At 46.7% G+C, this 10,021-nt stretch overlaps 1 long non-coding RNA gene across 1 annotated transcript; it reads right to left on the reverse strand.

The window, feature by feature from the left end:
* Positions 1-6,669: 6,669 nt before the first annotated feature.
* On the reverse strand, positions 6,670-8,865 carry LOC119089056. Its single transcript, XR_005092904.1, has 3 exons — positions 8,613-8,865; positions 8,335-8,508; positions 6,670-7,068 (listed from the first exon to the last, which is right to left on the reverse strand). It is a non-coding gene; the product is annotated as an uncharacterized LOC119089056 (long non-coding RNA).
* Positions 8,866-10,021: the final 1,156 nt, after the last annotated feature.

Below are 10,021 nucleotides of genomic sequence, written 5' to 3' on the forward strand. Positions count from 1 at the left end.
ACAGCCAGGATTCACATCAGATTCTGATTTTAATATCTGTATTAACTCAGGAAAGATTTTCCTTTCAAAACTAAAAATTTAGCTGGTTGTGGTGGTGAATGCCTTTAATCCCAGCACTTGGGAGGCAGAGGCAGGCGGATCTCTGTGAATTTAAGGTCAGTCTGGTCTACAAAGCAAGTTTCAGAGTAACCTGGTCTACATAGTGAGACCTTATACTAAAACAAAACAAAACAAAACAAAACAAAACAAAAAATAGGGGCTGGAGAGAGGGCCCAGTGGTTAAGAGCACTGGCTGTTCTTGCAAAGGACCTGGATTCGAGTCCCAGTATTCACATAGCTCACAGCCTCCTGTAACTCTTGTTCTGGATGATCTGATGCCCTCTTCTGACTTCCACAAAGACCAGGTACACGTGGCAAACAGACATACATGAAGGAAAAACATTCATACAATAAAAATAAATAATGATATAATTTTAAAAAACAATAAATACATACATAATAAAATAAAAATATTTAAATGACAATGTGTGTGTGTGTGTGTGTGTGTGTGTGCCACAGCATGTGTGGTTGAGGCCAGAGGACAACCTTCAGTAATCAGTTCTCTTCTTCCACTGTGTTGGCTCTGGGGGTCAGGTTTGCAGGCATGGACTTTTAACCCAGCTTGCTGCCTCCTGGGGAAAGTTCTGTCAATCCCCTGTGCCTTTGTGTCTTCATCTGTAGAGTGTGGTTGTTATTTGTTTCTTTGAGACAGGAGCTCACTCTGTAGCATAGGCTGGCCTGAACTGGCTCTGTAGACCAGGCTAGCCTTGAACTCATAGAGATCTGTGTGCCTCTGGCTCCCAAGTGCTGGGGTTATGGATATGCACCCCCGCCCTGACTGTCAAATATGTCACGGTTTGTAAAACACTGTGAACTGCTCTGTCCCCTGCATGAGCATTGGTGACAAGCACTTCTTACTCCCTTCATTCACAGCCAAGCAAGCGGGATGGCTTTTCACCATCTGGAATTATTGACCTTAGCTGATCTGAGAAAACATTGTTGGAATAAGTCACTGACTGAGGAGGTTGTGTGTGGAGGAGGGACTCTCCACATTCAGTATCTACCAGCTAGGACATTCCATTCCAGAGAAAAAGCACCTGAAGTCTCCCAGCACTGAGTCTGGGCCCGGGGCCTTCTGTGGCTGTCAGCCGAGTCTGAGGAAGTAACGTTCACTCCAGGGTGAGAACGTTCAAACACTCGTTCCAACTAAGAAGGAAGAGCGGGGTCCTCAGAATGGAGGGTCCTTCCAACTGGAAGAAATTGTGTCTCCTGTAAGTAAAGAAAAGATGAGGGCCCAGGAACTCAGTGTTCAGAGACAAGAACAAGATAGAGTAATAGAAGAAAGTTCCTCTGTGTGGTCTGCTCTGTGAATATTTTAACTTGGTGTAGAACACAGGCCTCAAGAAGGAGGTTCATGTTGGCCTAGGGCACGGTGTTTGACCCCCACAAACTCTGCATAGGTATGGTGGCCAAGCTGGGACATTCCCTCTGTATTTCTTACTCATTCCCGCAGACCTCGCTTTAACACTCCTGAGACATTGCAGTCCTTCCCCCCCACCCCCGGAGAATGAAGACCTGCACAGATAGCTTCATGAAGGTAATGGGAGACCTGGAGGATCAGGTACAACATAAGATCTATGTGTCATGAGTGGGACGGTATGAGTTACAGAGAAGTCTTCAACTGAAGAGAGGCACTGGGTGATCTTAGCAAGGGACTTGGCTTCTTTGGACCTTGTCCTTATCTGTAGAATGGAGGTGAGATTACCTCTTAATGCTGCTGTGAGGACCAAATATGGTCTACGCCAAATACGAGCATACAACCAGTAACAGCGTGACGACAGAGGCATCTGATTTGGTTCTTTGTTTTGTTTTGAGATGGGGTCTCTGAGGAGCGGAGCTTCTTTTCTGCAGTAGAGACGTGTAACTGGAAATGTGAAGACGTATGTACATGTGCACCTACTGTAATGGGAGTTTTTAAATGGCTCATAGGAGAAGGTAGGACGTCAGTGTGGAGAAAACCATCAGTTTCATAAAGTGAGCAGAAGAACATGGCTGTCGGCACATAGAGAGAGACAGATGTGCTTTGTGGTATTAGCTGAACAGTAGCCTAAGATGTGATTTAGACTCTGGAACCATCTTCTCTGGGGTTGCCGGAAACAGCTGCTTCGATGTGGTATGCACAGGAAGTGCTGAAAACTTCTTGTTTCCAGTTTTGCTAAAGCTCACACTAGATGCCTATTTAGACAAACATTTCTATATTTCTATATACATGTTTACAACTGCGTTTCTGTATCTTTGAAAGCGGATTGTCAAAGGGAAAAGGTCAGGAGTCAAGAGAAGCCTTTACTTGGAAGGCTGGCTTTGGACGCTGACGGTTTCATGTCAAGGACCTGTGTTCCCATGCCTGGGTCGGCATGCAGACAGGGATAACAGTGTGTGCTGGGGTTCTGTTGGTTTTTTTCAACGTATGCTTTTTTTTTTTGCATGTGTTTATTTTTTCCAACCCATGTTTTAATTTTCCTTTATAAGCATGTTGCTTTTGTTACTTTTAAATCCTAATCTCGGGGGTGGAGAAATGCCTCAGTGGTAAAGAGTGCATGCCACTCTTGCCAAGAACCCATGTTTGACTTCAGGCTCCCATGCTGGGGAGTCACAACTGCCCCTAACTCTGGCTCCAGGGGGCAATCCAATAACTCTGGCGTTTGAAGGCATCTGTGCTCACATGCTCATATCCATACACTGACATACACAAACACACAGAAGAGAAGTAAAAAGAGAAAGAACCCTAACTTCTAAGTGTCTGTAAGGTATAGATACACATGCGCATACGAGCAAATACACTCATTGTGTGCACAAACATACCAACATACACACAAACTCTAAAATGCACGCTAGGCCAGGCTGAACTTAAACATTAAACATAAGACCAACAGAATGGTCTTTCTTTAAAGACAAGGTCCTTCTTTCACAATCCTTTTAGGTCTTGAGTAGTTACGTGCCGGAACAAGGTCTGAAGAGGTTTGTTTCTTGTATCCAATGCATCTATGGGTGTACATTCACACTAGCGGTGTTTTATTTGTTTTTTGAGACAAAGACTATGTGGCTGGCCTGGGACTCTCTATATAGACTAGGATGGACTGAAACTCCCAGAGATCCACCTGCCTCTACCTCCTGAGTGCTGGGGTTAAAGGTGAACACCACCATGTTTTTGTTTTTGTTTTTGTTTTTTTTTTGTTTGTTTGTTTTTAACAGAGTCTCACTATATAGCCCAGGCTGGCCTTGAACTTCCAATTTCCCTCTCTGCCTCCCAAAGTGCTGGGATTAAAGCCTGTGCCACCATACCTGGCTTCTTACAGCCATACAAATCCCCTCTGTGTCCACAGCTTCAGTTTTTTGATATGGTTAATGATTGTAGAAACCTTGTGAAAATAATAATTTTGAACATATTGGATCTTTTCTTCAATTTTTTAAATTACTTTATGTTTACTGTGAGGTTGGATGGGTGGAGTGCTGGAGGGCCGTGGGATGTGTGCAGAGGTGAGAGGATTACTCACGGGGATCAGTTCTTTCCTTCAACTGTTGGTCCCAAGGATTGAACTCAGGTCATCATGGTTGGTAGTGCCTTCAGCTGCTGAGCCATCTCACTGACCTCCTTTCTTTATGTCTTTCTCTGTGTGTATGTATGGTTGTGTGTGTGTGTGTGCACACATGCGCATGCACATGCACATGTGTGCACATGTGTGTGCACATGTGGATGTGCTTGGACTCTTTCCTGTGCAGAGGCCAGAGTGGGACATCAGATGTCTGTCGCTGTCACTTTCTTTCTTATTCTCTTGGGACAGGGTCTCCTACTGAACCTACAGCTAGGCTGGCACCCAGCAAGACCCGGAAGTCCTTGTGCCATTGCCCCATTCCCACAGCGCTGGAGTTACAGAAGTGTGCCACCACACTCCCCTTTCTGTGTGGGTGCCGCGGATCTGAACTCAAGCCTTCACAATTGTATGGCAGGTGCCTTTCCCCAGCTCCACATTTGATTTTCTAAAATCAAAGTTACAGAAGTATGCAGTGGTCAATAAATCACTCTAACGTCCAGGATTTGTTTGTCTGTTTTATTTCTAAAACACAGTCTTAGCTGGGCTCGGTGGCGCACACCTTTAATTTCAGCACTCAGGGGGTAGAGGCAGGTGGATCTCTGTGAGTTCAAGGCCAGCCTGGTCTACAAAGCAAGTTCCAGGACATCCAAGGCTACATAGAGAAACCCTGTCTTGAAAAAAAACACAAAAGTAAGTAAGTAAGTAAGTAGACAAATAAATAAAATAAAATAAAACACATATCAATATGTTATCCCCACTGGCCTAGAACTCACTATGTAGACCAGGCTGGTCCCAAACTCACAGAACCGTGCCTGCCTCTGCCTCCTGAGTGCTGGGATCAAAGGTCTACACAGCTATACCAGTTGGCTAGTATTCAGTTTAAAAAAATAATGGTAAGCAGGGTGTGGTGATGCGTGACTGCAGTCTCACCTGTTGGGAGGCTGAGGCAGGAGGATGGTGACTTTGAAGGTCGCTGGGGCTACATATTGAATTCCAGGCCAGCCTGGGCCATGGCATGAGAGTCTGTGTTTGTTTGTTTTGTTTTTATTTATTTATTTATTTATTTGGTTTTTCGAGACAGGGTTTCTCTGTGTAGCTTTGTGCCTTCCCTGGGACTCACTTGGTAGCCCAGGCTGGCCTCGAACTCACAGAGATCCACCTGGCTCTGCCTCCCAAGTGCTGGGATTAAAGGCGTGCGCTACCACCGCCCTGCTTGTTTTGTTTTTAAAGCAATAATTGAATAAATATTGTGTCATAGTCTATGGGTCAGGAATTTGGGATGAATTTATTTGGGTGGTCCTAGGGTCTCTTGGTGCTCCCTGATGTTATGGTCAAGTCAATGTTCAGAGCTATGAACACTTGAAAGCCTGACTCGGCTGTGGGATCCATTTTCAAGCAGTTCATGCTCATGGCCAGTAAGCTGGTGTTGCAGGTGAGCAGGAGGCCCTGTCCCTCCACACAGCCTGCCACAGGGCAGGCGTGTCTTCACCACAGGGCAATGGCTTTCTTCAGAAGCTGCAACCTTGGAAGTCACACTCCATAATTCCTACGGTGGTGGATTGGTCACACAAGTCAGGTCTGTTCCTTGTGGGAGAAGACTACACAAGGCCGTGAGTGACTCCAGAAACATTTTAGCTGGGAATGACAGTGCACTCCTGTAATCTCAGCACCTGGGAGGTGGAGCAGGGGGGGTCAGGTGTTCAAGGTTATGCCAGCTCCATAGTGAGTTAGGGGCCAGCCTGGGCTACATGCGACACTGTCTCAAATAACAAAGAAAAAATAAATAAATAAGAAAATAGAATTACTTTAGGACTGGAGAAATGGTTCAGGGTTAGAGCAATGAGCTAGTGTGTGTGAGGGCCTAGGCTCAGCCCCTAGTACTTCCAAATCTCTGTCTCTGTCTCTCTGTCTCTGTCTCTTTCTCTCTCTCTCTCTCTCTCTCTCTCTCTCTCTCTCTCTCTCTCTCACACACACACACACACACACAGAGAGAGTCATCTCAGGGGCCATCCTGATTGGCTGCTCTATTTCCACAAGGCTGATACCAAACACCCCGGCACATGGAAGAGTAAAGCTGGTCCGTTGGTGCTGACGTAACTACTTCAGCTTTTAGCTGCTTGCTTTCGGCACACTAGCTGAGCTTTCTCTGTTCTCTCCCCGCGTTCCTGCTCCCGTCACTAGGCCTCTCTAAAGGAGGTCTCTCTGCCCCTCTCCACAGTCTGATGGGCTTGGGTTTGCTGAAGTTTTGTACAGACAAAAGTGTTAGGTGCTCCGTTCGGAAGGACTCCTGCTCTTGTAAGGAAGAGACCGCTTAGCTTCAGGGGATCATTCTCCTGGGACGACATCCCAACCAAAACACGTGTCAGCTGGCCAGTGCTTACAATAGCAGCGTGTCCAGTTGTCCCTCACAGGGTGAACTAGAATTTTGTTGTCTGAGCAGGAGGCATTTAGGCAGCAAGTGCTATGGGGAACATTACAATCAGGTTTCCAGATGTGCTCGGTTAGTCAGATTTATTAGCTACCATTTGTAGGAGAGACAATACGAATGTAGGTATGTGTAGCCGAGGCTAGCCTCTGCCTTTTCAGAGTATTGTATTGACGTGTGGCACCACAACTACGAATGTGAAGTCGGTTTGTTCATAGGTAAAGCACTGATCAATGGGGTGTTTGCTACTCCCTGGTCCCCAACACTTTGGAGGGTACACCTCCACACCAGGGCTGACCTGGAGGATCCACAGATGGCCTCCCTGCTGGAAGGACTCTCTGAATCAGACAGTGAAGAGGCCTGGTAAGGGAATGAATGCTAGGCATGTCTAGAGTTCTAGGGCCTTCTTTCCTCAGCTTTCCAGTCTTCTAACTCTGTCAATCTTTGATCAGTATTCTCTGGGATCAGACTCACCTCGCAGTCACTCCTAAATGATTAGTATCACCATTATTACATCAGTGCTGGAGACTGAACTAAATACTACTGAGCCACCCCCCCTCCCAGCCTTCATTCCTTATTTTCCCTTTGTTTAAGATAGCCACGGACTAGGAATTAAAAACACCAAGCATATTTAATCTTGAACGTCTAAAACAGACATTAACACTATTAACAGATGCATAATTTAACATGACCACAGCAGCATCCAGTGAACACCGTCGGCTGGGCCGTTTGCGGTCTGACTTCCGATTGGAGGCGTCTCAGGCTGGACCGATGACGGTAGAATTGTGAGTTAGCCCCGTGAATGCTCTGACTGTTCTGAGGCACAAGGGCAGAGTGAGTCCAAAAGAAGCCACATAGGCTTTCCAAGAAGTCACTCACCAGGTCCCCAGTGTGTGGGCGGGAATAGGGATTAGGAGCGGCCTTTGGACTCAGTACAGCTTCTGCGCACTCACCAACGGTGTGACCTCAGAGCCTGATATGGGAGATGACGGTACTTAGCTCATAAGGTTGCTGTAAGGATTCAGGGGGGAAAATGTGTACAAGGTGATCAGTACATTGTCTGAGTCACAGTAAGTATTCAAATATTTGTCTAAAAACGCACACAAACACACACACACAGACACACACACACACACACACACACACACACACTGTGTCTCACATCCAATGCCTCCCTCCTTTTTTTTTTTTTATCCACAAGACATTTTTAAATGTGAATTCTCTCTCTCTTTTCAGCAAGTTTAAAACATCTTGGTTAAAATCCCAGTGAGCATTATGGGATAGCACTCAGGATATGATTATGGGACGCGATATGCACAATTTTGAATACTCTGAGAGTTTTTGAGCTAGGGGTTAGCGAGGGGGAAATCCCTCTCTGAGAGTTAGAGGTCAGCCTGAGTTTAAAGGGCAGAGAGTGTCAGGGGTGATTGGAGGGCGTGTTGTGCAGACAAGGAGAGGGAGGGAGAAGGTCCTGGCTTGAATAAGTTAGTGAGACCCTGGGGAGGGCACAAGGTTCGATGTGGACCAGGGAGGAAACTGTCAGGGAAAAGCCACATGGTAGATAGCTTAAGCAAAAACTGAAACCTGAGTAAATCCACAGAAGCGAAATCCATCCTAAACTTGGCTCCAGGTTCATTGCTCAGATGGCAGAGCCGTGGAAGGTTCCTCCCCAACCTCGAAGACAGGTTGTCTTCAGGTGGAAAGCAAGAATCTCATCTTTCACCCCCAGCAACCAGGAAAAGCCCTTTCTGGACCCCTCGTCAATTTCAAGGAGATCTCCATGTTGGCTGATGAGTTACTGGTCCAGCCTTCTCCCAGTCACTGTAGCCTTGGCGGGAGTGGGTTGAGCTGGGCACATGGACTTGGCTCATCACCACCGAGAAAGGGTTCTGCTCACAAAGTCAGGGATTCTGCCAGACATGGCGAACAGACCTGGCCAATCTCCCCACACCATCTGCCAACGCCCCTGAGCCAACAGGGCCCCTGAAGTGATTGCATTGTCGTGGATCAGTTCCTGGAACAGACAGGTGTCCTGAGGCCTAAGCATACACACACACACACACACACACACACACAGAGAGAGAGAGGGGAGAGAGAGAGAGAGAGAGAGCGCGCTATAAACATGGGCCCAGCAGAGTGAACAGTGGCGCTGAGGGAACTACCCAAATAATCACTGCCAGCCCCTGGAGCCTCAGATCCAGCTGACGGGGAAGGAGTAGGAGATGGAAGATGAGTTGTGAGTTAATACAGTTAAAACGCCGACTTGCCAGCACCGACCTGTGTGTACCACCTTGTTTCCGCTGTCTTTCCCCACGTCGTGTGTGGCCTTCAGTTCAGAAGATTCTGAGGGCAATTTTTTAATTTCTGAGACAGAATGTCACATAGCCAGGGCAGCCTTCAACCTCGCTGGTCGTCAAGGATGTCCCAGGAACCTCATTCTTCTGCCTCCACCTAGAATTGGGATTCCAGATGAACACCATCAGGCCCTCCATGTGAAGGGCTTTGTACATGCTGGGCGAACACCCTACCAACCAGGCTACCTCCCCAGCACTCACAACCGTGGTTCAGAGAACGTCCGTTTGCAGTCATCAACACACATCCCCTACTCCAGCATCCCCCTTTGAGAACTTCGGAGTGAAGAGGTCTGTGGGGCTGGCTAGGACTCAGTCAGAGAACCATTGAGGATCACCAGAATGCTTCAGAGAGCCCTGTCTGTTTCAGGTAAGTGGATAATTAAATTTGGGTGGGGGTGGATCCTGGGAATACGCCAGCAGGGGAACTGAGCATCTGGGGCTCCCATGAGTCAGGATGCTTGGCTGTTTACTACAGTGGAAAGCCAGCAGGGAAGGCTGAGAGCTGGGTGCCGCATGGGCAACTGTGTTGTGAGGAGTGACTCATCATATTTACTCTCAGGCTCTCGTCTCGTAAAAAGATTAATTCAGTAGAGCTCCAATTCCAGGGGAAAATGGACCGTTTATTGTTTTAAGTGTGGGGCTTCTGCGCAGCCTGTGGGTATTTCAGATGGCTTCATCTGACATTTCCTAAAGAGGCTAGCTAGCACGATTCCATCTTTTGCAACTGGAAAGTTACGTTTGAGCATTCTGTAAGCCAGCTGGTAAGATTAGGAGTTTTCAACACTTGGGTTGATTCTGAGTTTGAATCTGATGTGGTTGCATGGTTTGTTTATTTATTTATTTAGAAACAGTGTCTTGCTAGGTAGCCTGGCTAACCTCAAACTTGTGATCCTCCTGCCTCAACCTCCAAAGCACCTTTATTATAGTCATGTCACCACACCTGGCTGAGTGAAGTTTTTAAGTGAGAACTTTTGTGTGTGTGTGTGGTGTGGTAAGTGGAGACTGAGACTTGAACCCACAGCCTCATTAAGGCTAGGCAAGCACTCTACCAACTGAGCTACATCCTCAGCAAAGCTTTCAAGTATGGGCCTTGTCTTTTTGCATTTTCCCTTGGTCCTCCAGCGCTGCCTTGCCCTGGTGTCTGTCTGCCTTAGGCAAAGCTCTTATGTGGCGAGCACGGAAAACTGTGAGTCACAGCTCCTCTCCTGGAAGCAGGCTTTCCTGTCCTGCTGGGCAGATCCATCAGGCCAACACACTCAGCAACAGTAAATACGATAGTCCTTTGATCTTTTCCATTGGAAATAGTTAGGTCCAAATAACCTAAATCTAAGCAAGAAACACCAATTAATTATGTCTTAACTCTCGGGCATGTCTGGTCTTTTCTGTATCCTCCTGGAATTTCTGTGTTTAATAATCTTTTAGGTCATTTCCCAGGGCTTTTACTGGCTGCTTTCTAGCCTGGTCATGTGTGTCTCTTGTATTACCCTGTATCTTTGGAATTGTTTGCTCTAACTGTAGTCTTTGCTTGACAATAAAATTCAATACAATTTCAAACATTTGAAGAGGCCACTAGTTTGTTAAAAAATCTAGGCATTTTCCAAGGGTAGATA

The sequence above is a fragment of the Peromyscus leucopus genome, chromosome 14 (assembly GCF_004664715.2).
Source record: "Peromyscus leucopus breed LL Stock chromosome 14, UCI_PerLeu_2.1, whole genome shotgun sequence".
NCBI classification, from domain to species: domain Eukaryota; kingdom Metazoa; phylum Chordata; class Mammalia; order Rodentia; family Cricetidae; genus Peromyscus; species Peromyscus leucopus.